The sequence below is a fragment of the Bos taurus genome, chromosome 10, assembly GCF_002263795.3.
Source record: "Bos taurus isolate L1 Dominette 01449 registration number 42190680 breed Hereford chromosome 10, ARS-UCD2.0, whole genome shotgun sequence".
NCBI classification, from domain to species: domain Eukaryota; kingdom Metazoa; phylum Chordata; class Mammalia; order Artiodactyla; family Bovidae; genus Bos; species Bos taurus.
The window spans coordinates 58,793,904-58,814,985 of NC_037337.1; the positions used below are offsets into that span (position 1 = coordinate 58,793,904).

A 21,082-nucleotide genomic window follows, 5' to 3' on the forward strand; every position below is an offset into this window, starting at 1 on the left:
CTCTCAAGAGTCTTCTCCAACACCACACTTCAAAAGCATCAATTCTTCGGCGCTCAGCTTTCTTTATAGTCCAACTCTCACATCCATACATGACCACTGGAAAAACCATAGCCTTGACTAGATGGACCTTTCTTGGCAAAGTAATGTCTCTGCTTTTTAATATGCTGTCTAGGTTGGTCATAACTTTCCTTCCAAGGAGTAAGCGTCTTTTGATTTCATGGCTGCACTCACCATCTGCAGTGATTTTGGAACCCCAAAAAATAAAGTCAGCCACTGTTTCCCCATGTATCTGCCATGAAGTGATGGGACCAGATGCCATAATCTTCGTTTTCTGAATGTTGAGCTTTAAGCCAACTTTTTCACTCTCCTCTTTCACTTTCATAAAAAGGCTCTTTAATTCTTCACTTTCTGCCATAAGGGTTGTGTCATCTGCATATCTGAAGTTATTGATATTTCTCCCAGCAATCTTGATTCCAGCTTGTGCTTCCTCCAGCCCAGTGTTTCTCATGATGTACTCTGCATATAAGTTAAATAAGTAGGGTGACAATATACAGCCTTGACATACTCCTTTTCCTATTTGGAACCAGTATGTTGTTCCATGTCCAGTTCTAACTGTTGCTTCCTGACCTGCATACAGGTTTCTCAAGAGGCAGGTCAGGTGGTGTGGTATTCCCATCTCTTTCAGAATTTTCCACAGTTTATTGTGATCATTTCTGTTTGTTTCTTCTTTGGTTCTTTTATGTCTTTGGTAAAAATTTCTTGCATCTTCTCAAGCTTTGCTTCTTTTCTTTTCCAGAGATCCTGGATCATCTTCACTGTCATTATTTTCTGGAAGATTGCCAGTCTCTACTTCATTTAGTTGTTTTTCTGGGGTTTATCTTGTCCCTTCATCTGGGACATAACTTTCTGCTTTTTCATGGTTATTGATATTCTGTAATTGGTTTTGTTGTAGTTGCTGTGGGATTGTGGTTCTTCTCACTTCTTCTGTCTGCTCTCTGGTAGAGGAGGCTAAGAGGCTTGTGTAAGCTTTCTGATGGGAGGGACTGATGGTGGGAAAAACTGGATCTTTCTCTGGTGGGCAGGACCTTGCTCAGTAAAGCTTTAATCCAGTCATCTGCTGATGGTTGAAGATGGGCTCTCTCACTGGTAGTTTTTTGGCCTGAGGCGACCCAGCCCTTGGGGCTTGTTGTTGTTGTTGTTCAGTCCCTCAGTCGTGTCCAGATCTTTGAAACCCCTTTGACTGCAGCACGCCAAGCTTCCCTGTCTTTCACCATCTTCCAGAGGTTGCTCAAACTCATGTCCATTGAGTCAGTAATGCCATCCAACCATCTCATCCTCTGTCATCCCCATCTCCTCCTGTCTTCAGTCTTTGCCAGCATCAGGGTCTTTTCTAGTGAGTCAGCTCTTCGCATCAGGTGGCCAAAGAATTGGAGCTTTAGCGTCAGCATCAGTGCTTTCAGTGAATATTCAAGACTGATTTCCTGTAGGAGTGACTGGTTTGATCTCCTTGTAGTCCAAGAGACTCTCAAGAATCTTCTCCAGCACCATCAAAAGCATCAGTTCTTTGGCACTCAGTTTTCCGGTCCAAGTCTCACATCCATACATCACTACTGCAAAAACCATAGTTTTGACTATACACTTACCTTGGCAAAGTGATGCCTCTGTGTTTTAATATGCAGTCTAGGTTGGTCCTAGTTTTTCTTCCAAACGCAAGTGTCTTTTAATTTCATGGCTGCAGTCACCATCTGCAGTGATTTTGCAGCCCAAGGAAATAAAATCTGTCACTGTTTCTATTGCTTCCCCATCTATTTACCATGAAATAAATACCATGGGACTGGATGCCATGATCTTCCTTTTTGAATGTTGAGTTTTAAGCCAGCTTTTTCACTTTCCTCTTTCACTTTCATCAAGAGGCTCTTTAGTTCTTTGTTTTCTGCCGTAAGAGTGGTGTCATCTGCATATCTGAAGTTACTGATATTTCTCCCAACAGTGTTGGTTCCAGCTTGTGCTTCATCCAGCCTGTCATTTTGCATGATGTACTCTGCGTAGAAGTTAAATAAGCAGGGTGACAGTATACAACCTTGATGTACTCCTTTCCCAATTGAACCCGTCTGTTGTTCCATGTCTGGTTCTGTCTGGTTGGTTCTTGACCTGCATACAGGTTTCACAAGAGGCAGAGAAGGGGTCTGGTATTCCCATCTTGTTAAAAATTCTCCAAAGCTTGTTCCACACAGTCAAAGGCTGTAGTGTAGTCAGTGAGACAGAAGTAGATGTTTTTCTGGAATTCTCTTGCTTTTTCTATGATCCAGCGGATGTTGGCAATTTGATCTCTGGTTCCTCTGCTTTTCTAAATCCAGCTTGAACATCTGAAAGTTCTCAGTTCACATACTGTTGAAGCCTAGTTTGAAGAATTTGAGCATTACTTCGCTAGCATGTGAGATGAGTGCAATTGTGCGGTAGTATGAACATTCTTTGGCGTTGCCGTTCTTTGATATTGGAATGAAAACTGACCTTTTCCAGTCCTGTGGCCACTGCTGAGTTTTCCAAATTTGCTGGCCTATTGAATGCAGCACTTTCACAGCATCCTCTTTTAGGATTTGGAATTACTCAGCTGGAATTTCATCACTTCCACTAGCTTTGTTCATAGTGATGCTTCCTAAGGCTCACTTGACTTCCCATTCCAGGATGTCTGGCTATAGGTGAGTGATCACACCACCATGGATATCTGGGTCATTAAGATTGTTTTTGTATAGTTCTTCTATGTATTCTTACCACTTCTTAGTATCTCCTGCTTCTGTTAGGTCTGTACCATTTCTGTCGTTTATTGTGCCCATTTTTACATGAAATGTTCCCTTGGTATCTCTAATTTTCTTGAAGAAATCTCTAGTCTTTCCCACTCTGTTCTTTTCCTCTCTTTCTTTTCATTGTCCACTTAAGAAGGCTTTCTTATCTCTCCTTGCTGTTCTTTGGAACTTTGCGTTCAGATGGCTGTGTTTTTCCTTTTCTCCTTTACTTTTTCCTTCTTTTTTCTCAGCTATTTGTAAGGCCTCCTCAGACAACCATTTTGCCTTTTTGTGTTTCTTTTTCTTGGGGATGGTTTTGATCATGGCTGCCTGTACAGTGTTACAAATCTCTGTCCATAGTTCTTCAGGCAGTCTGTCTATCAGATCTAATTCCTTGAATCTATTTGTTACTTCCACTGTGTAATTGTAAGGGGTATGATTTAGTTCATACCTGAATGGTCTAGTGGTTTTCCCTACATTCTTCAATTTAATCTGCATTTGGCAATAAGAAGTTCATGATCTAAGCCCCAGTCAGCTCCCGGTCTTGTTTTTGCTGACCATATAGAGCTTCTCCGTCTTTGGCTGCAAAGAATATAATCATCTGATTTCAGTGTTGTCCATATGGTGATGCCATGTGTAGAGTTGTCTCTTGTGTTGTTGGAAGAGGGTGTTTGCTGTGACCAGTACATTCTCTTGGCAAAACTCTGTTACCTTTGCCCTGCTTCACTTTGTACTCCAAGGCCAAATTGCCTGTTACTCCAGGTATCTCTTGAATTCCTGCTTTTGCATTCCAGTTCCCCGTGATAAAAAGGACATCATTTTTTTTTTTGGTGTTAGTTCTAGAAGGTCTTGTAGGTCTTCATAGAACTGTTCAACTTCAGCTTCTTCGGCATTAGTGTTTGGGGCATGTTCTTGGATTTCTGTGATACTGAATAGTTTGCCTTTGAAGCGAACTGAAATCATTCTGTCATTTTTGAGATTGCACCCAAGTACTGCATTTTGGACTCTTATATGAGGCATCTCCATTTCTTCTAAGGTATTATTGCCACAGTATTATAATGGTCATCTGAATTAAATTAACCCTTTCTGGTCCATTTTAGTTCACTGATTCCTAAAATGGCAGTGTTCACTCTTGCCATCTCCTGTTTGACCACTTCCAATTTGCCTTGATTCATGGACCTAACATTCCAGGTTCCCATGCAGTATTGTTCTTTACAGCATTGGACTTTACTTTTCACCACCAGACACATACACAACTTGGCATTGTTTCTGCTTGGGTCAGCCTCTTCATTTCTTCTGGACCTGTTTCTCCACTCTTCTCCAGTAGCATATTGGACACCTACTGACCTGGAGAGTTCATCTTTCATTGTCATATCTTTTTGCCTTTTCATACTGTTCATGGAGTTCTTAAAGCAAGAATGCTGAATTGGCTTGCCATTCCCTTCTCCAGTGGACCATGTTTTGTCAGAATCTCCACTATGACCTGTTTTGGGTATCCATACATGGCATGGCTCATAGTTTCATTGAGTTAGACAAGGCTGTGATTCATGTGATCAGTTTGGTTAGTTTTCTGTGATTGTAGTTTTTATTGTCTTCCCTCTGATGGATGAGTATAAGAGCCTTGTGGAAGCTTCCTGATCGGAGAAACCGGCTGTGGGAAAAACTGGATCTTACTCTGCTGGACAAGTCATGCTCAGTAAATCTTTAAACCACCTCACCTTGGCTTCTTTGTCTTTGGATGTGGGTTATCTTTTTTTCTCTAGGTACCAAGTGTCCTCCTGTTGATGGTTGTGATTTTGATGCCCTCGCAGGAGGACATGAGTGCATGCTGTTCTACTTGAACATCATGTTGAACCCTAAGCTAATATCTATATTTTTTAATGTGTGGTAAATTATATTTGTGGAGGGCTTATGAGTATTTTAACTTTTTATCTAAGCTAGAGTCTTACTTATTAAAGAGCCCTTCCCCCCAGGACATACCCAAGTAAATCTTCAGCTTAATAATTGTTTTTTTTTATTTTGTTTCCTTGATAGGTTTATTTAAATTCTGTGTGTGTTTCCAGATAAAATTTGAAATTATTTGTTCTAGTTCTGTGAAAAATGCCATTGATATTTTGATAGGGATTGCATTGAATCTGCAGACTGCTCTGAGACCTAACCACTGGACTGACAGGGAATTCCAAGTATGAACATTTTAGCAATATTAATTCTTCCAGTTTAGGGACACAGCATATCTTTCCATCTGTTTGTGTCATCTTCAGTTTGTTTCATCATTGTCTTACAGTTTTCTGAGTATAGGTCTTTTACTTCCTTAGGTAGGTTTATTCCTTGGTATTTTATTATTTTTGATATGGTGATAAGTGGGATTATTTCCTTAATTTCTCTTTTTGATACTTGATTGTGACTTTTAGAAATGCAACAGATTTCTGTATATTAATTTTGTATCTGGCAACTTTACTGAATTCATTGACGAGTGCTATTAGTTTGTTGATAGCGTCTTAAGGGTTTTCTGTGAATAGTGTCATGTCATATGGAAACAGTGACAATTTGTATTCCTTTTATTTATTTTTCTTCTCTGATTGCTGTGGCTGGGACTTCCACAACTATATTGAATATGTGTGATTAGAGTGGACACCCTGTCTTGTTCCTGATCTTAGAGGAAATGCTTTCAGCTTTTCACTGTTCAGTATGAAGTTAACTTTGGGTTTGTCATATATGGCCTTTATTATTTAGAGGTAGGTTCTCTCTGTGTCCACTCTCTGTAGAGGTTTTAGTGTAAATGGCTGTTGAACTTTTTAAAAAGCTTTTTTTAATTTATTTTTTAATTGGAGGATAATTGCTTTACAATGTTGTGTTGGTTTCTTCTGTAGAATAGGACAAATCAGTCATAATTATATATATAAATCCCCTCCCTCTTAAGCATCTGTTCCCTGTTCCATCCCACCCCTCTAGGTAGTCACAGAGTGCCAGGTTGGGCTCCCTGTGTTATATAGCAGCCTTCCACCAGTGACCTATTTTACATATGATAGTGTATATATATCAGTGCTACTTTCTCAATTCATCCTACCCTCTCCTTTACCCATTGTGTACACAAGTCCATTCTCTAAGTCTACATCTCCTTTCCTTCTCTGTAAATAAGTTCATCAGTACAGTTTTTCTAGATTCCATGTATATGCATTGATACAGAATATTTGTCTTTCTCTTTCTGACTTACTTCACTCTGTATAACAGTGTCTGTGTTCATCTCACTACAACTGGCTCAAATTCATTCCTTTTTATGGCTAAGTAATATTCTGTTGTATTTTTCTTTTTATATATCTTCTTTATCCATTCATCTGTCAGTGGACATCTAGGTTGCTTCCATGTCCTTGTTATTGTAAATACTGCTGAGATCAACATTAGGGTACATGTGTCTTTTTAATTGTGGTTTCCTAAGGGTATGGGCCCAGTAGTGGGATTGGTGGGTCATATGGCAGTTTTATTCTTAGTTTCTTAAGGAATTTCCATACTGTTCTCCAGAGTGACTTTATCAACTTATATTCCTACCAGTAGTGCAGTAGGGATTCCCTTTTCTCCACATGCTCTCCAGCATTTACAGGTTTTTTTTTTTTTTCTTTTGGTGATTGTCATTCTGAATGGTAGGAGGTGATACCTCATTGTAGTTTTGATTTACATTTCTCTAATAATGAGCAATGTTGAGCATCTTTGCAAGTATTTATTGGCCATCTGTATGTCTCCTATGGAGAAATGTCTTTTTAAAAGCTTTTTCTACATCTATTGCGATGATCATATGGCTCTTATACTTCCTTTATTAATGTGATATATCACATTGATGTGTAGATACTGAAAAATCCTTGCATCCCTGGGATAAATCCCATTTGATTATGATATATGAGACATTTAATATACTGTTGAATTTGGTTTGCTAATATTTTGTTGAAGATTTTTGCATCTATATTCATCAATGATATTGGCCTGTATTTTTTGTGTGTGTGTGTGATGTCTTTGTCTTGTTTGGGTGTCAGGGTGATATGCTGGCCTCATAGAATAAGTTTGGAATTATTCCTTCCTCTGCAGTTTTTTGGAATAGTTTCAGAAGGATAGGTGTTAAATCTTCTCTGAATGTTTGGTAGAATTCACCAGTGAAGCCATCTGGTCCTAAACTTTTGTTTGTTGGGAGTTTTAAAATTGCTGATTCAGTTTCATTATGGATAATTGGCCGGTTCATGTTTTCTATTTCTTCTTGTTCAGTTTCGGAAGATTGTACCTTTCTAAGAGCTTGTCCATTTCTTCTAGGTTGTCAAGTTTATTGGTATATAGTTGCTTAGAGTAGTCTCTTATGATCCTTTGTGTCTCTGTGGTGTCACTTATAACGTCTTCTCTTTCATTTCTGATTTTACTGATTTGGGCTCTCTATGGTGTACACTGGAGAAGGCAATGGCAACCCACTCCAGTACTATTGCCTGGAAAATCCCATGGACAGAGGAGCCTGGTAGGCTGCAGTCCATGGGGTCGCTAAGAGTCGGACACGTCTAAGTGACTTCACTTTGACTTTTCACTTTCATGCATTGGAGGAGGAAATGGCAACCCACTCCAGTGTTTTTGCCTGGAGAATCCCAGGGACGGGGGAGCCTGGTGGGCTGTCATCTATGGGGTCGCACAGAGTCGGACACGACTGAAGCAACTTAGCAGCAGTGGTGTACACACACACACACACACACACACACACACACACACACACAGTGAAATACAACCCAGCCATAAGAAAGAATGAAATTTTACCATTTGTAGCAATGTGGATGGACTTGGAGGGTATTATGCTAAGTGAAATAAGTCAGACGGACAAATACTGTATATCACTTATTATGTGGAATCTAAAAAATACAACAAACTAGTGAATTAAACAAAAAAAACAGGCTCAGAAATTTAGAGAAAAACTCTATAAATATAGAGATAAATATAAATATTGAGAACAGTGGTTAATGTGGGGAGTGAGAAATGGGGGAGGGGCAGTGTAAAGGTAGGGAATTTTGAAAAGGGGGTTATTATGGGATTATATGAAATCATGTGTATGAAACTTGAAAATTATATATCACTATAGATTTTAAAGGATCTTTCAGTATAAACAAATTCTGTTCATGTTTATGAAGTTTATATCTAAACACTTTGTAAAACAATTGATTACTTTTTAAAATTTGAAAGTAACTTAAAATATCTTTTTTCCAAAAACATTTTCCTTAATAGAAGATTACCCATTGAGAAAAAAACTGGGCTTTCTCGGGGCTAGAGTGAGAAGAATTTTTGAAGAGGATGATTTTGGCAGGAAGGGAAGGAGCAGGCTACAGAATGTTCCCTGAAACTTTTCCTCTTCTTGAGAGTGCTTCTCTTTACCTAGATATACTGTTTTGGTTACTCAAAGATTGGCTTATTGACTCTTATTTTCCCTTTAACATGGGAATATCTTTACTTCTTTAGCATAATATATATTTATTATTAAGAGAAACATGCAAAGAAAATGAAAATCCCATGCCAAATAGCCCTACCCCAAGTAACAACAACAACAAAAAGGCCACTGTTCTCTATTTAATATATATTCTTTTAGACTTTTTGATGCCTTTGTAAACCACACAGAAGTGTATATGTATACATATTCTTTAAGCTGATTTATTCACTTAATGTATCAAAGACTAATGTGTCAATACACATATATCTTTAAAGGCTACATAGTTTTCCATTATATGAATGAATGTATATCACAATTAATTTAACCAGATAAATATTAATGAACATTTAATAGTTCTGATTTTTTTCTGTTGCTATAAAGAATGAACATCCTTTTGTGTAAATCTTGTCCCTGTATTTTTTTTTAATAATTAACTCTATATGGTGTAATTATCTCATTAAGGTAATTAACCTAAAAGGTTTAATTAGCATAAAATGAAATTATATTTAAAATATACAGTTCAGATTATTTTAATAAATTTAGAGACCTGTGTAATCACCACCATGATCAAGTTATTGGACAGTTCCATCATCTCAGAAGGTTTCCTTTTACCTCTTCCCAATTAATCTTCACTCCTATTCTTAATCCCAGATAATAAATAGCTGCTCTCCTTTCTATCACATAGATTTGCCTTCATTAGAGTTGCATGTGAATGAAATTGTATAGTTGAATACTAGTATATATATCTATTGTGTCTGAATTCTTGCACTTAGCACAATATTCTGTGATTAATCTATGTTGTATGCATCAGTAATTTGTTCTTTTTATTTCTGAGTTGAATTCTATTACTTCAATATTTCATAATTTGTTTATTCATTTATCTGTTGATGGACATACAGGACATTTGGCGTTTTAGGCTAAAATGATCAAAGCTACCATGACCATTCATTTGCAAGTCTTTGTATAAACATTTTGTTTCTCATGGTTGGAAAAATACAGTAGCAGTGAAAATGGTAGATCATATGGTGCTTTACAAAGAGGTACCAAATACTTTCCACAGTTGTACCATTTTGCATGCTCACCAACAATTAAATAGTTTCAGTTGCTTCACTTGCTTGCCAACATTTGATACCGTCAGCCTTTTTAGTATTAGCCATTGTAATAGTTTGTGTAGGTGGTATCTTACTGTTGTTTTCATATGTATTTCTCTGACTTCTAATGATGTTGAGCACATGTTTATTGGGTGTCTATATCCTTTGGTTGGTAAAGTGTTTATTTGCCTTTGCCAGTTTAAAAACATTGGGTTGGTTTTCTGATCATTACAGAATTGTAAGAGTTCTTTGTAAATTTAGTATAATTGAAAGATAAAGGAGAGCAGGAAGATGATGAAGAAATAGGATGGTGAGACTACTTTCTCCCCCACAAATTCATCGAAAGATCATTTGAATGCTGAACAAATTCCACAAAACAACTTCTGAATGCTGGCGGAGGACACCAGCCGCCCAGAAAGGCATCCCATTCTCTTCAAAAGGAGGTAGGACAAAATATAAGAGAAAAAGAGAGACAAAAGAGTTAGACACAGAGACTCGTCCTGGGGAAGGAGTCGTGAAGGAGGAGAAGTTTCTAAACACCAGGAAACCCTTTCACTGGTGGGTCTGTGGGGAGTTTTGGAATCTCAGAGGACAAAATAACCAGGAGGAAAAAAAAAAAAACAAACACCCCCACATATTACTAACCTAACTGCAACTCCCAGCAGAGAAGTAGCGCAGACGCTTGCATCCACCAGCGGCGAGCTGGGGCTGAACAGGGAGGCACCAGCTACATGCTTAGGGTAAGGACAGGGCCTGAATGCCCTGAGGACAATCTTAGGGAGCTAACATGAGATAGCATCCAAACTGTGGGATAGCCAGAGAGAAAAAGAAAATGAGAGAGAGAACTTTCCCGGGAAAAGCTCTAACCTGAGGCATGGCCTGGCCCACTCACAGACCAAAGGACTGAGCAAATAGCAGAGGAGAGCTAGCTGGCTGCAGATTGGCCCCTCCACCCACTGGAGGCAGAGAGGCAGGCGGGTGACTGCCAGAGCCAGAAGGCAAGGGGCAATCTCGCCCCCGGAGATGGTACCCTCTACCAAACTGCGAGTGGGCTCCCAGTTGCTAACCAAGTCTTCCTGGGATCCTAGATGGTTGACATCTGCCAGGAGGGTCGCAGTCAAGAGATCAGCTCCCCAGAGGAGACGCACAGCACACCTGAGATGGCGCTCCCGGGAAACTGAGTGACTGGGACCTGGGAGGTGATGACGCACCACCCACTTGGGGAGAATGTGCTTGCCAAGCACTTGGTTGCCTGAGCTGCTTGGACCTGGGAAGGCCACAGAACTCAGGCTCAAACGAGTCTGTGCCTTTGTGGAGTACCCATGAACCCGAACCTGAGTGGCTTAGACTTGGGAAGTGCACGCAACCCAGGGCCTGCTTTTGACAGTTCCCCTGCAGAGCAACCTGGAGCCTGAGCAGTATAGACTGAGAAAGCACACACATGAGCGGGGGCAAACCCAGCATGGTCCGGATACTGTGAGCACTCCGCAGATACAGTGATGTTTGTTCTCAGTGTTCCTCCCTCCCCACAGCACAACTGAACAAGTGAGCCTAAATAAATGACCACCTTTGCTCCCTTGTGTCAGGGTGGAAATTAGACATTGAGTTCAGTTCAGTTCAGTCGCTCAGTTGTGTCCGACTCTTTGTGACCCCACGAATCGCAGCACGCCAGGCCTCCCTGTCCATCACCAGCTCCCAGAGTTCACTCAGACTCACGTCCATCGAGTCAGTGATGCCATCCAGCCATCTCATCCTCTGTTGTCCCCTTCTCCTCCTGCCCTCAATCTTTCCCAGCATCAGGGTCTTTTCAAATGAGTCAGCTCTTCGCCATCAGGTGGCCAAAGTATTGGAGTTTCAGCTTCAACATCAGTCCTACCAATGAACACCCAGGACTGATCTCCTTTAGGATGGAGTGATTGGATTTCCTTGCAGTCCAAGGGACTCTCAAGAGTCTTCTCCAACACCACAGTTCAAAAGCATCAATTCTTCAGTGCTCAGCCTTCTTCACAGTCCAACTTTCACATCCATACATGACCACTGGAAAAATCATAGCCTTGACTAGACGCGGAAGAGACTTGCAAACAGAAGAAGCCAAATTAAACAAAGAAGAGGGAACTGCTTTGGAAGTGACAGATGCAACAGATTAAAATCGTGTAGTTAGCACTGATTACATTGGAAGGGGCCTGTAGACCTTAAGAAGAAGTATAAGCTGGAACAAGAAACTATCTGAAACTGAACTGACCCCACACTGCTCTCAGAAGCTTCAGAGAAATCCCTGTATATTTCACTATTATCATTTTTTAATTTAAAATTAAAAAAAATTTTTAAAGTTCTTTTTTACTCCTTTAATTTTAATTTTTAAAACCTACTATTACCTTGCCAAAAAAAGACCATATTTTAAAGCAAATTTCATATATATGTATTTTATAATTTTTGCAATTTTTTTTAATATTGTATTTTTGAAAGTCTAATCTCTACTCTGGATTTTTAATCTTTGCTTTTTGGTATTTGTTATCAATTTTGTACCTTTAGGAATCCAATCTTCAGTTACCCACTTTTACTTAGGAGTGTAATTACTGGCTTGATTGTTTTCTCCCCTTTTGACTCTCCTTTTTCTCCCCCAGGTCACCTCTATCTCCTCCCTCCCCCTTCTCTTCTCTACTTAACTCTTTGAATCTCTTTGGGTGTTCTGGGCTGTGGAGAACAGTAGGGAACTGGTTACTGGCTAGATTGGTCTCTTTACTTTTGACTCCCCTTGTGATCCCCCAGGTCATCTCTATCGCCTTCCTCCCCCTTCTCTTCTCTGTGTAACTCCATGAACCTCTCTGAGTGTTCCAGACTGTGGAGAGCAAATAGGGAATTGATTACTGGCTAGCTTGCTCTCTCCCCTTTTGATTCCTCCTCTTCTCCTCCTCGTCACCTCTAACTCCCTCCTCCCTCTTCTCTTCTCCATGTAACTCAACCTCTCTGGGTGTCCCTCACTGTGGAGAATCTTTCCACCATTAACCTAGATGTTTTATCATCAGTGCTGTATGGATGGAGAGGTCTTGAGGCTACTGTAAGAATAAGATTGCAAACCAGAAGCAGGAGGCTCAAATCCAAAACTTGAGAATACCAGAAAACTCCTGACTCCAGGAAACATTAATCAACAAGAGCTCATCCAAGAGCCTCCATACCTACACTGAAACCAAGCTCCACCCAAGAGCCAGCAGGTTTCAGAGCAAGACGTACCAAGCTAATTCTCCAACAACACAGGGACATAACCCTGAGCATTAAAATACAGGCAGCCAAAAGTCACACCAAACCCATAGACACCTCAAAACTCACTACTGGACACTTCACTGCACTCCAGTGAGAAGAGATCCAGCTCCACCCATCAGAACACCCATGCAAGCTTCTATAACCAGGAAACCTTGACAAGCCACTTGTCCAGTCCCACCCATAGGGAGGAACCTCCACAATAAAGAGGAACCACAAACTTCCAGCCTACAGAAAGGGCACCCCAAACACAGCAATCTAAACAAGATGAAAAGGCAGATAAATATTCATCAGGTAAAGGAGCATGATAAATGTCTACCAAACCAAACAAAAGAGGAAGAGATAGGGAGTCTATCTGAAAAAGAATTCAGAATAATGATAATAAAAATGATCCAAAATCTTGAAAACAAAATGGAGTTACAGATAAATAGTCTGGAAACAAGGACTGAGAAGATGCAAGAAAAGTTTAACAAGGACTTAGAAGAAATAAAAATGAGTCAATCAATAATGGATAATGCAATAACTGAGATCAAAAGCACTCTGGAGGGAACCAACAGTAGAATAACAGAGGCAGAAGATAGGATAAGTGAGGTGGAAGATAGAATGGTGGAAATAAATGAAGCAGACAGGAAAAAAGAAAAAAGAATTAAATGAAGACAACCTCAGAGACCTCTGTACAATGTTAAACACCCCAACATTCAAATCATAGGAGTCCTAGAAGAAGAAGACAAAAAGAAAGGCCATGAGAAAATTCTTGAGATAATAGTTGAAAACTTCCCAAAATTGGGGAAGGAAATAGCTACCCAAGCCCAAGAAACCCATAGAGTCCCAAACAGGATAAACCCAAGACGAAACACCCCAAGATGCATATTATTCAAATTAATAAAGATCAAACACAAAGAACAAATATTAAAAGCAGCAAGGGAAAAACAACAAATAACACACAAGGGGATTTCCATAAGGATAACGGCTGATCTTTCAATAGAAACTCTTCAGGCCAGAAGGGAATGGCAGGACATATTTAAGTGATGAAAGAGAAAAACCTACAACCCAGATTATAGTCCCCATCGAGGATCTCATTCAAATATGAAGGAGAAATCAAAAGCTTTACAGACAAGCAAAAGCTGAGAGAATTCAGGACCACCAAACCAGCTCTTCAACAAATGCTAAAGGATCTTCTCTAGACAGGAAACACAGAAAAGGTTTATAAACTCGAACCCAAAACAACAAAGTAAATGGCAATGGGATCATACTTATCAATAATTACCTTAAATGTAAATGGGTTGAATGCCCCAACCAAAAGACAAAGACTGGCTGAAAGGTTACAAAAACAAGACCCCTATATATGCCATCTGCAAGAGACCTGCTTCAAAACAAGGGACACATACAGACTGAAAGTAAAGGGCTGGAAAAAGATATTTCATGCAAATGGAGACCAAAAGAAAGCAGGAGTAGCAATACTCACATCAGATAAAATAGACTTTGAAATAAAGGCCGTGAAAAGAGACAAAGAAGGACACTATATAATGATCAAAGGATCAATCCAAGAAGAAGAAATAACAATTATATATGCACCCAACATATGAGCACCGCAATATGTAAGGCAAATGCTAACAGGTATGAAAGGGGAAATTAACAGTAACACCATAGTAGTGGGAGACTTTAATACTCCATTCACACTGACGGATAGATCAACTAAACAGAAAATTAGCAAGGAGACATGAACTTTAAATGATACAAAGGACCAGTTAGGCCTAATTGATATCTATAGAACATTTCACCCTAAAACAATGAATTTCACCTTTTTCTCAAGTGCACACAGAAACTTCTCCGGGATAGATCACATCTTGGGCCATAAATTTAGCCTTGGTAAATTCAAAAGTTAAAAAATTGAAATCATCTCAAGCATCTTTTCTGATCACAATGTGGTAAGATTAGATGTCAACTACAGGAAAAAAAAACTATTAAAAATACAAACATATGGAGACTACATAGCACACTTCGAAATAACCAACAAATCACAAGAAATTAAAAAAAATCAAAATATGCATAGAAATGAATGAAAATGAAAACAACAACCCAAAACCTATGGGATTCAGTAAAAGCAGTGCTATGGGGAAGGTTCATAGCAATACAAGCTTACCTCAAGAAACAGGAGAAAAATCAAATAACCTAACTCTACACCTAAAGCAACTAGAAAAAGAAGAAGAACCCCAGGGATAGTAGAAGGAAAGAAATCTTAAAAATAAATGCAAAAGAAACAAAGGAGACCATAGCAAAAATCAACAAACCTAAAAGCTGGGTTTTTGAGAAGATAAACCATTTGCCACACTCATCAAGAAAAAAAGGGAGAAGAATCAAATCAACAAAATCAGAAATGAAAATGGAGAAATCACAACAGATAAAACAGAAATACAAAGGATCAGAAGAGACTACAATTAGCAAGTATATGCCAATAAAATTGGCAACTTGGAAGAAATGGACAAATTCTTAGAAAAGTATAACTTTCCAAAACTGAATCAGGAAGAAATAGAAAATCTTAACAGACCCATCACAAACATGGAAATCAAAACTGTAATCAAAAATCTTCCAACAAACAAAAGCCCAGGACCAGATGGCTTCACAGCTGAATTCTACCAAAAATTTAGAGAAGAGCTAACACCTATCCTACTCAGACTTTTCCAGAAAATTGCAGAGGAAGGTAAACTTCCAAACTCATTCTATGAGGCCACCATCATCCTAATATGAAAACCAGACAAAGATGCCACAGAAAAAGAAAACTACAGGCCAGTATCACTGATGAACATAGATGCAAAAATGCTTAACAAAATTCTAGCAAAAAGAATCCAACAACATATTAAAAAGATCATACATCATGACCAAGTGGGCTTTATCCCAGGGATGCAAGGATTCTTCACCATTTGTAAATCAATCAATGTGATATACCACATTAACAAATTGAAAGATAAAAACCGTATGATTATCTCAATAGTTGCAGAGAAAGCCTTTGACAAAATTCAGTGTCCATTTATGATAAAAACCTTCCAGACAGCAGGCATAGAAGGAACATACCTCAACATAATAAAAGCCATATATATAATAAACCCACAGTAAACATTATCCTCAGTGGTGAAAAATTGAAAGCATTTCCCCTAAAGTCAGGAACAAGACAAAGATGCCCACTCTCACCACTACTATTTAACATAGTTTTGAAAATTTTAGCCACAGCAATCAGATAAGAAAAAGAAAGAAAAGGAATCCAGATTGGAAAAGAAGTAAAATTCTAACTGTTTGCAGATGACGTGATCCTTTACATAGAAAACCCTAAAGACTCCACCAGAAAATTACTAGAGCTAATCAATGAATAAAGTTGCAGGATATAAAATCAACACACAGAAATCCCTTGCATTCATATACACTAAAAATGAGAAAGCAGAAAGAGAAATTAAGGAAACAATTCCATTTACCATTGTAACGAAAAGAATAAAATACTTAGGAATAAAGCTACCTAAAGAAACAAAAGACCTATATGTAGAAAACTATAAAACGCTGATGAAAGGAATCAAAGATGACACAAATAGATGGAGAAATATACCATGTTCATGGATTGGAAGAATCAATACAGTGAAAATGAGTATACTACCCAAAGCAATCTATAGATTCAATGCAATCCCTATCAAGCTACCAATGGTATTTTTCACAGAACTAGAACAAATAATTTCACAATTTATATGGAAATACAAAAACCCTTGAATAGCCAAAGCAATCTTAAGAAAGAAGAGGAACTGGAGGAATCAACCTGTCTGACTTCAGACTACACTACAAAGCTACAGTCATCAGGACAGTATGGTACTGGCACAAAGACAGAAATATAGATCAGTGGAACAAAATAGAAAGCCCAGAGATAAATCCACACACATATGGGCACCCTATCTTTGACAAAGGAGGCAAATGGAGAATGGAGAAAAAGACAATCTCTTTAACAGTGGTGCTGGTCAACCACTTGTAAAAGAATGAAACTAGAGCACTTTTTAACACCATACACAAAAATAAGCTCAAAGTGGATTAAAGATGTAAATATAAGACCAGAAACTATAAAACTCCTAGAGGAAAACATAGGCAAAACACTCTCTGACATAAATCACAACAGGATCCTCTATGACCCACCTCCCAGAGTAATGGAAATAAAAGCAAAAATAAACAAATGGGACCTAATTAAACTGAAAAAACTTTTGCACAATGAAGGAAACTATAAGCAAGGTGAAAAGACAGCCTTAAGAATGGAAGAAAATAATAGCAAATGAAGCGACTGGCAATTAATCTCAAAAATAAGCAACTCCTGCAGCTCAATTCCAGAAAAATAAGGGACCCAATCAAAAAGTGGGCCAAAGAACTAAACAGACATTTCTCCAAAGAAGACATACAAATGGCTAATAAACACATGAAAAGATGCTCAACATCACTCATTATCAGAGAAATGCAAATCAAAACCACAGTGAGGTACCATCTCACACCAGTCAGAATGGCTGCTATCAAAAAGTCTACAAACAATAAATGCTGGAGAGGTTGAGGAGAAAAGGGACCCTGTTACACTGTTAGTGGGGATGCAAACTAATATAGCCACTATGTAGAACAGTGTGGAGATTCCTTAAAAAAAATGGAAATAGAACTGCCATACGACCCAGCAATCCCACTGCTGGGCATACACACCGAGGAAACCAGAATTGAAAGAGACACGTGTACCCCAATGTTCATTGCAGCACTGTTTACAACAGCCAGGACATGGAAGCAACCTAGATGTCCATCAGCAGACAAATGGATAAGAAAGCAGTGGTACATATACACAATGGAATATTACTCAGCTATTAAAAAGAATGCATTAGAATCAGTTCTAATGAGGTGGATGAAACTCGAGCCTATTTTACAGAGCGAAGTAAGTCAGAAAGAAAAAACACCCAATACAGTATATTAACGCCTACATATGGAATTTAGAAAGATGGTAACGATGACCCTATATGCGAGGTAGCAAAAGAGACACAGAGGTAAAGAACAGACTTTTGGACTCTGTGGGAGAAGGTAAGGGTGGGATGATTTGAGAGAATAGCATTGAAGCATGTATATTATCCTATGTGAAATAGATTGCCAGTCCAGGTTTGATGCATGAGACAGGGTGCTCAGGGCTGGTGCACTGGGTTGACCCTGAGGGATGGGATGGGGAGGAAGGTGGGAGGGGGGTTCAGGATGGGGAACACATGTACACCCATGGCTGATTCATGTAAGTGTATGGCAAAAGCCACTACAATATAGTAAAGTAATTAACCTCCAATTAAAATAAATGAATTTTAAAAAATTTGAAAAAAGAAAGATAAATGTAGATATTTCCTCCCAGATTATGACTTGCTTTTTAATTTTTTTTAAATGGTGTCTTTTGATGTATGTTGTTCAGTTACTCAGTTGTGTCCAAGTCTTTGTGATCGCATGGACTGCAGCTTGCCAGACTTCCCTGTCCTTCACCATCTCCTGGAGTTTGCTCAAACTCATGTCCATTGAGTTGGTTGTGCCATCCAACAAGTTTGTCTTCTGTCGTCCCCTTCTCCTCCTGCCTTTGATCTATCTCTGCATCAGGGTCTTTTCTAGTGAGTCAGCTCTTCTCATTATGTGGTCAAAGTATTGGAGCTTCAGCTTCAGCATGAGTCCTTCCAGTGAATATTCAGGGTAGATTTCCTTTGGGATTGACTGGTTTGATCTCCTTGCTGTCCAAGGGACTCTCAAGAATCTTCTCCAGCACCACAGTTCGAAGGCATCAATTCTTTGGCACTCAGCTGTTTTTTAATTGTCCTGCTGTCATATTTGTGCATGACTACTGGAAAAACCATAAGTTTGACTGTACAGATCTTTGCAGGCAAAATAATATCTTTGCTTTTTAATACGCTATCTAGGTTTGTCTTGCTTTTCTTCTAAGGAGCAAGCATCTTTTAATTTCATGGCTGCAGTCACCATCCACAGTGATTTTGGAATCCAAGAAAATAAAGCCTGTCACTGTTTCCATTTTTTCTCCATCTATTTGCCATGAAGTGGTGGGACCATATACCATGATCTTTTGATGTGTTGGATTTTGAAGAAATCCAATAATTTTTAAAATATTGGTTTGTGCTTTTTATGGCCTAGATTAGAAAAATTCTTTGTCATTAAAAAAAAAATTTTTGTTTATCCTGAAATCACAAAGATTTTTACTATGTTTTCTCTTAGAAGTTTTACAGTTTAAAAAAATATGTATATATACGTATATTTTATTGAAGTATAGTTGACTTAACACTGTTCCAAGTGCACAGCAAAGTGATTCAGTTATACAAATACATGTATATTATTTTTCAAATTATTTTCTATCATAGGTTATTATAAGATATTTACTATAGTTCCCTATGTTATATAGTAAACCTTTGTTGCTTGTTGCATATCTAATTTTTTATTAGAAATATAGCATTCTATTCATACTAAGTCAAGTGGAATCAAAATGTCATAATTTTTTTTTAGGCAAAAATTGATAAGTTTTCTAATATATATTGTACATATTTATATATATATATGTATACAAAAGTTTTACTACAGTTGTTAAAGCCTTGAAAAAGAACAGCAAAAAAAAGAGATGGAGGAATTGGGGAACATAAACTAAATGAAATGGGAGCAATGAATATGAAATAGAAAAAGTAATATACTAGATAAAAATAAATGATCATCATATAGTCCACTTGTTTTTAAACATGACTGTTCATTAGAAACATCTGGAGCTCTGGAGAAAAAAAGCAATGTCTGAGTATTTGTATTTTTCAAAAAATTTCAAAATAATTATCATATGAATCTGGATTTTTAAAAGTGATTACAGCCTTTCTTATTAGATCCTAGTTTTGGTTATATAGAGTTCTTATTTTCCTGTTGACCAAATGAGTCAGTGATATTAAGTGTGGAGTAGTTACATCATCACAATAGTAAAAGGTGTTTATCAGTTCGCACAGTCAATAGCCAGACAAAAATAAAATAATTACAATTGCAATTCATAATGGGAACACGATTAACTTAACAATATAAAATAATTACATACAATTTTGGGGGGGTGTCAAGTAGAGTGTTGTGGTAAGTGAAAGTGCATATATGCACGTGTTTTCGTCTCCCAGCCAGTCTATGTCTTTTGGTTGGTGCATTTAATCCATTTACATTTAAGGGAATTAAAAACTCAGCAGTGGCCACAGGACTGGAAAAGGTCAGTTTTCATTCCAATCCCAAAGAAAGGCAATGCCAAAGAATGCTGAAACTACCGCACAATTGCACTCACCTCACATGCTAGTAAAGTAATGCTCAAAATTCACCAAGCCAGGCTTCAGCAATATGTGAACCGTGAATTTCCAGATGTTCAAGGTGGTTTTAGAAAAGGCAGAGGAACCAGAGATCAAATTGCCAACATCCGCTGGATCATTGAAAAAACAAGAGAGTTCCAGAAAAACATCTATTTCTACTTTATTGACTATGCCAAAGCCTTTGACTGTGTGGATCACAATCAACTGTGGAAAATTCTGAAAGAGATGAGAATACCAGACCACCTGACCTGCCTCTTGAGAAACCTATATGGTTTCTGTCTTCCCTCTGATGGATGAGGCTGAGGCTTGTGTAAGCATCTTGATGGGTGGGAGTGGCATGGGAAAAACTGGATCTTGCTCTGGTGGGCAGGGCCTTGCTCAGTAAAGCTTTAATCCAATTATCTGCTGATGGGTGGAGTTGCACTCCTCCCTGTAGTTGTTTGGCCTGGGCTTCCCTGGTGGCTCAGAGGTTAAAGCCTGCAAGGCGGGAGACACGGGTTCAATCCCTGGGTCGGGAAGATCCCCTGGAGAAGGAAATGGTAACCCACTCCAGTATTCTTGCCTGGAGAATCCCATGGATGGAGGAGCCTGGTAGGTTACAGTCTATGGGGTTGCAAAGGTTACAGTCCACGGGGTCGCAAAGAGTCGCAAAGGACACGACTGAGCGACTTCACTTTCACTTTCAACCAAGCTGTGGGTCTGTGGGCTCTATGGTTGGGTTAACGGTGAACTTCAAAAGGGTTTGTGCCAAGGGAAACCTTCCAGTGCCCCTGTCCTTGTGGTGAGCCGCTGCTGACCCATGCCTCCACAGGAGACCCTCCAACACTAGCACATAGTTTTGGTTCAGTCTCCTGTGGGGGTCACTGCTTCTCTCCCCTGGGTCTTGGTGTGTGCAAAATTTTGCTTATGCCCTTCCAGGCTGGAGTCTCTTGTTTCCCCAGTTCTTTATAAGTCCTGTAATCAAATCCTACTGGCCCTCAACACCAGATTCCCTGGGGATTCCAGTCCCTTTGTCAGATCCCTAGGCTGGGAAGCCTGATGTTGGGTTCAGAGCCTTCACAACAGTGTGAGAACTTTGGTATTATTGTTATCCAGTCTAAATTGCAACCCACTCCAGTATTCTTGCCTGGAAAATCCCATGGATGGAGGAACCTG

At 38.9% G+C, this 21,082-nt stretch overlaps 1 protein-coding gene across 7 annotated transcripts in view; it reads left to right on the plus strand.

Annotated features, from left to right (window-relative positions):
- The window catches only part of DMXL2 (Dmx like 2), a 166,861-nt gene that overhangs the window by 55,724 nt on the left and 90,055 nt on the right, over positions 1-21,082 (plus strand). The window contains exon 1 of one of the 7 annotated variants that reach the window (XM_059890858.1): positions 9,585-9,760. The exons of the other annotated variants lie outside the window; for them this stretch is intronic. The gene's annotated coding sequence lies outside the window, so the exon portion shown is untranslated. Of the gene's footprint in view, positions 1-9,584; positions 9,761-21,082 lie in introns of those variants that run through there. 7 annotated transcript variants of the gene reach the window in all.